This window comes from Garra rufa, chromosome 10 (genome assembly GCF_049309525.1).
Source record: "Garra rufa chromosome 10, GarRuf1.0, whole genome shotgun sequence".
Taxonomy (NCBI): domain Eukaryota; kingdom Metazoa; phylum Chordata; class Actinopteri; order Cypriniformes; family Cyprinidae; genus Garra; species Garra rufa.
This window is the reverse complement of record NC_133370.1, coordinates 7,293,810-7,300,668: the sequence shown is the minus strand read 5'-3', so window position 1 is coordinate 7,300,668 and position 6,859 is coordinate 7,293,810.

Genomic DNA, 6,859 nt, shown 5'->3' with positions numbered 1-6,859 from the left:
AGTGTGTTAAGACATGAGCTCCGAGATGTCCGACTGACAATTATACATGACTGCACGTCTTTTAAAGGCATTTAAATACAAACACTCCAGCGATTGCAGACAATAAATATAGAAGAATATTTTAAAGACCTACATTGAGTGCAAATGACTTTTTTCACTGGCTTAACTAACTAACATTGAATGCACTGCTCAGTCTTCATCTGCATCAAAGACATAATTTGCACGTCTTTTAAAGGTATTTAAATACAAACACTCCAGCGATCCAACACAATCAATATACAAGAATATTTTAAAGAACTACATTAGCTGCAAATGAGCTTTTCAGTTTCACTAACGAACATGTTACCGAGCTGTGACTTACTTTCACTTTGAATTTGGTGGAAAATGCATATAAATAATGCCTTTAAAATTACAATATTCCAGCCATTTAATTGTAAATACCCATTAGAACACATCAAGACCTGAATTCAGCTGTTTGAGCGAATTTATTGAAAACCCTAAGCATTTCCTTCACCGCGTATAGATTACTTTCAACGAGTATACATGGAGACGAACGACATAATTTGCACGAATTAGAACGCCTTTAAAATTACAATATTGCAGCGATTTAATTCAGTCCACCCATTAGAAAATATCAACAGCTAAATGCAGTTGTTTGTGAGCATTTTGTTTTCATACAGAGAGCGCTGCATTCAGCAGTGTGTTAGACATGAGCTCCGAGATGTCCGTCTGAGAATTATACATGACTGCACGTCTTTTAAAGGCATTTAAATAAAAACACTCCAGCGATTCAACACAATAAATATAGAAGAATATTTTAAAGACCTACATTGGGTGCAAATGACTTTTTTCATAGGCTTAACTAACTAACATGAGATGCACGGCTGCATTTATGTGTCTGTTAACAAAGACATCATTTGCACGTCTTTTAAAGGTATTTTAATACAAACACTCCAGCGATTCAACACAATAATAGTACAGTCATATAATAAAAAGGTTAAATGCTTGCTTATTGCAACCGCACGGCAACGCGACGCGGCTTTGAAGCAGGCGCTCATCACATATTCCAGTATGGCAAGCCGTTTTAACCTAAAATACACATTAATCCACTATGGCAAGCTGTTTTAGCCTAAAATATACTAAGCATTACTTATAGCATTTTTACTAGCAACAATTCAATTACAGAGCTCTAAGTGTTCTGGGCTGGCCCTTTTGCCCGAAGGCTGCCCAATTTGGCTCTCCAAGCCAACATTTAAAGTTTGTCATCGAACTTTAGCTTCTAGTTATATTTTATTATTCTTATGACCTAAAGGAATTTCTGACAGCTACTCCTCTGAGGCCTTTGAAGCCACAAGGCCCAAACTTGGCAGAGACCTGGGCCCTTGTCCCGAAAGAGTTGCTATATCTATTTGGACTGATCAGATGTACAGTTGATTTATTATTAATTTTTGAATATGACAAATTTCCCAATGAATTACATGGGCTGAGAAAAAATGCGCCCTCTAACAGTAATACCTCTCGACTGAAGAGGCGGGACTCAAACCTCTTACTTACAGTCACTCTGAAAACGGTGGAAATACAAATAAATAACGCCTTAAAAATGTAAATATTACAGCGATTTAACTCTAAATACCCATTAGAACATATCAACAGCTAAATTCAGTGGTTTGTGAGTAGTTCTTGTAAAAGAAAAGATCGCACCCTTCAGCACTTATACAAGCCGTAAGCACTAGGCTTCTCTCTCTCTCGACATGTGCTCACAAACAACATAAATTGCACGAATTAGAACGCCTTTAAAATAAATATATTTCAGCGATTTATTTGTAAATACCCATTAGAACACATCAACAAATCAGCCTTTTGTGATCTGTTTTATTTTAAAGTTAAAGCACTGTCTTCAGCAAATGTGTTATACAGACGAGCTTTCACAGGTCGGAGCTAACTTACTCGACTGAGAATTATGACTGCACGTCTTTTAAAAGCATTTACATAAAAACACTCTAGCGATCCAACACAATAAATATACAAGAATATTTTAAAGAACTACATTAGCTGCAAATGAGCTGTTCAATAGGTTTCACTAACGAACATGTTACCGAGCTGAGACTTACTTTCACTTTGATTTCGGTGGAAAATGCATATAAATAACGCCTTTAAAATTACAATACTCCAGCCATTTAATTGTAAATACCCATTAGAAACACATCAAGACCTGAATTCAGCTGTTTGAGCGAATTTATTGAAACCCCTAAGCATTTCCTTCACCGCGTACAGATTGCTTTCAACGAGTTTACATGGAGAGGAACGACATAATTTGCACAAATTTGACCGCCTGTAAAATTATAATATTGCAGCGATTTAATTCAGTCCACCCATTACAAAATATCAACAGCTAAATGCAGTTGTTTGTGACTATTTTTTTTTCATACAGAAAGCGCTGCATTCAGCAGTGTGTTAGACATGATGAGCTCCGAGATGTCCGACTGAGAATTATAAATGACTGCACGTCTTTTAAAGGCATTTAAATAAAAACACTCCAGCGATTCAACACAATAAATATAGAAGAATATTTTAAAGACCTGCATTGGGTGAAAATGACGTTTTTCATAGGCTTAACTAACTAACATGAGATGCACGGCTGCATTTATGTGTCTGTTAACAAAGACATCATTTGCACGTCTTTTAAAGGTATTTTAATACAAACACTCCAGCGATTCAACACAATAATAGTTCAGTCATATAATAAAAAGTTTAAATGCTTGCTTATTTCTGCTTTTCGGCTCAACCGCACGGCAACGCGACGCGGCTTTGAAGCAGGCGCTCATCACTTATTCCAGTATGGCAAGCCGTTTTAACCTAAAATACACATATTAATCCACTATGGTGTTCTGGGCTGGCCCTTTTACCCGAAGGCTGCCCGGTTTGCTTCTCCAAGCCAACATTTAAAGTTTGTCATCGAACTTTAGCTTCTAGTTATATTTTATTATTCTTATGACCTAAGAAAATTTCTGACAGCTACTCCTCCGAGGCCTTTGAAGCCACAAGGCCCAAACTTGGCAGAGACCTGGGCCCTTGTCCCGAAAGAGTTGCTATATCTATTTGGACTGATCAGATGTACAGTTGATTTATTATTAATTTTTGAATATGACAAATTTCCCAATGAAATGCATGGGCTGAGAAAAAATGCGCCCTCTAACAGTAATACCTCTCGACTGAAGAGGCGGGACTCAAACCTCTTACTTACAGTCACTCTGAAATCGGTGGAAATACAAATAAATACCGCCTTAAAAATGTAAATATTACAGCGATTTAACTCTAAAAACCCATTAGAACATATCAACAGCTAAATTCAGTGGTTTGTGAGTAACGTTAGTTCTTGTAAAAGAAAAGCTCGCACCCTTCAGCGCTTATACAAGCCGTCAGCACGAACTCTTTCTGTATGTGCTCATAAACAACATAACTTGCACGAATTAGAACGCCTTTAAAATTAATATATTTCAGCGATTTATTTGTAAATACCCATTAGAACACATCAACAAATCAGCCTTTTGTGATCTGTTTTATTTCAAAGTTAAAGCACTGTCTTCAGCAAATGTGTTATACAGACGAGCTTTCAGGCTCGGAGCTAACTTACCCGACTGAGAATTATGACTGCACGTCTTTTAAAAGCATTTAAATAAAAACACTCCAGCGATCCAACACAATAAATATACAAGAATATTTTAAAGAACTACATTAGCTGCAAATGAGCTTTTCAGTTTCACTAACGACCATGTTACCGAGCTGTGACTTACTTTCACTTTGAACTCGGTGGAAAATGCATATAAATAATGCCTTTAAAATTACAATATTCCAGCCATTTAATTGTAAATACCCATTAGAACACATCAAGACCTGAATTCAGCTGTTTGAGCGAATTTATTGAAAACCCTAAGCATTTCCTTCACCGCGTACAGATTGCTTTCAACGAGTATACATGGAGACGAACGACATAATTTGCACGAATTAGAACGCCTTTAAAATTACAATATTGCAGCGATTTAATTTAGTCCACCCATTAGAAAATATCAACAGCTAAATGCAGTTGTTTGTGAGCATTTTGTTTTCATACAGAGAGCGCTGCGTTCAGCAGTGTGTGAGACATGAGCTCCGAGATGTCCGACTGAGAATTATACATGACTGCACGTCTTTTAAAGGCATTTAAATAAAAACACTCCAGCGATCCAACACAATAAATATAGAAGAATATTTTTAAAGACCTGCATTGGGTGCAAATTACGTTTTTCATAGGCTTAACTAACTAACATGAGATGCACTGCTCAGTCTTCATCTGCATCATCAAAGACATCATTTGCACGTCTTTTAAAGGTATTTAAATACAAACACTCTAGCGATTAAACACAATAATTGTAGAGTAATATATTTCACAGCTTAAATGCTTGCTTATTAATGCTTTTAGGCTCAACCGCACAGCAACGCTTTCAAGCACGCGCTGCACACTTGTTGTATGGCAAGCCGTTTTAACCTAAAATACACATAAATCCACTATGGCAAGCTGTTTTAACCTAAAATATACTAAGCATTACTTATCGTAATAGCATTTTTACTAGCAACAATTCAATCAGAGAGCTCTAAGTGTTCTGCGCTGGACCTTTTGCCCGAAGGCTGCCCGGTTTGCTTCTCCAAGCCAACATTTAAAGTTTGTCATCGAACTTTAGCTTCTAGTTATGTTGGCTTGGAGAGCCAACATATTGTTATGCTATTTAAACTTATTATTATTATTAAAATTCTTCTGAGACTAAAATTCTATACGCTACTCCTCCTAGAGCTTTAAGCCTACAAGCCCCAAACTCGGCGGAGCCCTGGGCCCTGGTCACGAAAGTGTTGCTATATCTTTTTGGAATGATCAGACTTACAGTTGATTTTATATTAATTTTTTTATATTAAAAATTCCTAAAATTTCGCCCTCTAATGGAGCAATACCTCTCCACTGAATGGAAATATGTCCCATAGAATTGAATGGGCTGAGAAAAAGGCGCCCTCTAAAGGAGTAAATCCTCTCTACTCAACAGGAGATCGCTGAGCTCTGACCTACTTTCACTTTGACTTAGGTGGAAAATGCAAATAAATAACGCCTTTAAAATTAAAATATTCCAGCGATTTAATTGTAAATACCCATTAGAACACACCAAGACCTGAATTCAGCTATTTGAGCTAATTTATTCAAAACTCTAAGCATTTCCTTCACCGTGTACAGCTTCAGCGCGTACTCTCTCTGTATATCTGCTCACAAACGACCTAATTTGCTCGAATTAGAACGCCTTTAAAATTAAAATATTACAGCGATTTAACTCTAAATACCCATTACAACACATCAACAGCTAAATCAGTTTGTGATCTGTTTTATTTCAAAGTTGAAGCAGTGTCTTCAGCAAATGTATTACACAGACGAGCTTCACGGCTCGGAGCTAACTTACGTTACCTGACTGAGAATTATACATGACTGCACGTCTTTTAAAAGCATTTAAATAAAAACACTCCAGCGATTGTACACAATAAATATAGAAGAATATTTTAAAGAGCTACATTGGGTGTAAATGAGCTATTTCAAACGTTTTACTAACGAACATGAGATGTACGGCTGCATTATCAGTCTGTCAACAAATACATAATTTGCACGTCTTTTAAAGGCATTTAAATAAAAACACTCCAGCGATTGCACACAATAAATATAGAACAATATTTTAAAGAGCCGCATTGAATGCAAATGACCTGTTTCAAAGGTTTTTACTAACGAACATGAGATGCACGGCTGCATCCGTCTGTGTCAACAAAGAATTCATTTGCACGTCTTTTAAAGGTAATCAAATAAAAACATTCCAGCGATTGCACACAATAAATATAAAAGAATATTTTAAAGAGCTGCATTGAGTGTAAATGAGCTATTTCAAACGTTTCACTAACGAACATGAGATGCACGGCTGCATTTATGTGTCTGTTAACAAAGACATCATTTGCACGACTTTTAAAGGTATTTTAATACAAACACTCCAGCGATTCAACACAATAATAGTACAGTCATATAATAAAAAGGTTAAATGCTTGCTTATTTCTGCTTTTCGCCTCAACCGCACAGCAACGCGTCGTGGCTTTGAAGCAAGCGCTGCACGAATCTCGTATGGCAAGCCGTTTTAACCTAAAATACACATATTAATCCACTATGGCAAGCTGTTTTAGCCCAAAATATACTAAGCATTACTTATCGTAATAGCATTTTTACTAGCAACAATTCAATTACAGAGCTCTAAGTGTTCTGGGCTGGCCCTTTTGCCCCAAGGCTGCCCAATTTGGCTCTCCAAGCCAACATTTAAAGTTTGTCATCGAACTTTAGCTTCTAGTTATTATTATTATTCTTATGAGCTACAGAAATTTCTGACAGCTACTCCTCCGAGGCCTTTGAAGCCACAAGGCCCAAACTTGGCAGAGACCTGGGCCCTTGTCCCGAAAGAGTTGCTATATCTATTTGGACTGATCAGATGTACAGTTGATTTATTATTAATTTTTGAATATGACAAATTTCCCAATGAATTACATGGGCTGAGAAAAAATGCGCCCTCTAACAGTAATACCTCTCGACTAAAGAGGCGGGACTCAAACCTCTTACTTACAGTCACTCTGAAATCGGTGGAAATACAAATAAATACCGCCTTAAAAATGTAAATATTACAGCGATTTAACTCTAAAAACCCATTAGAACATATCAACAGCTAAGTTCAGTGGTTTGTGAGTAGTTCTTGTAAAAGAAAAGCTCGCACCCTTCAGCGAGTATACAAGCCGTCAGCACGAACTCTCTCCGTAT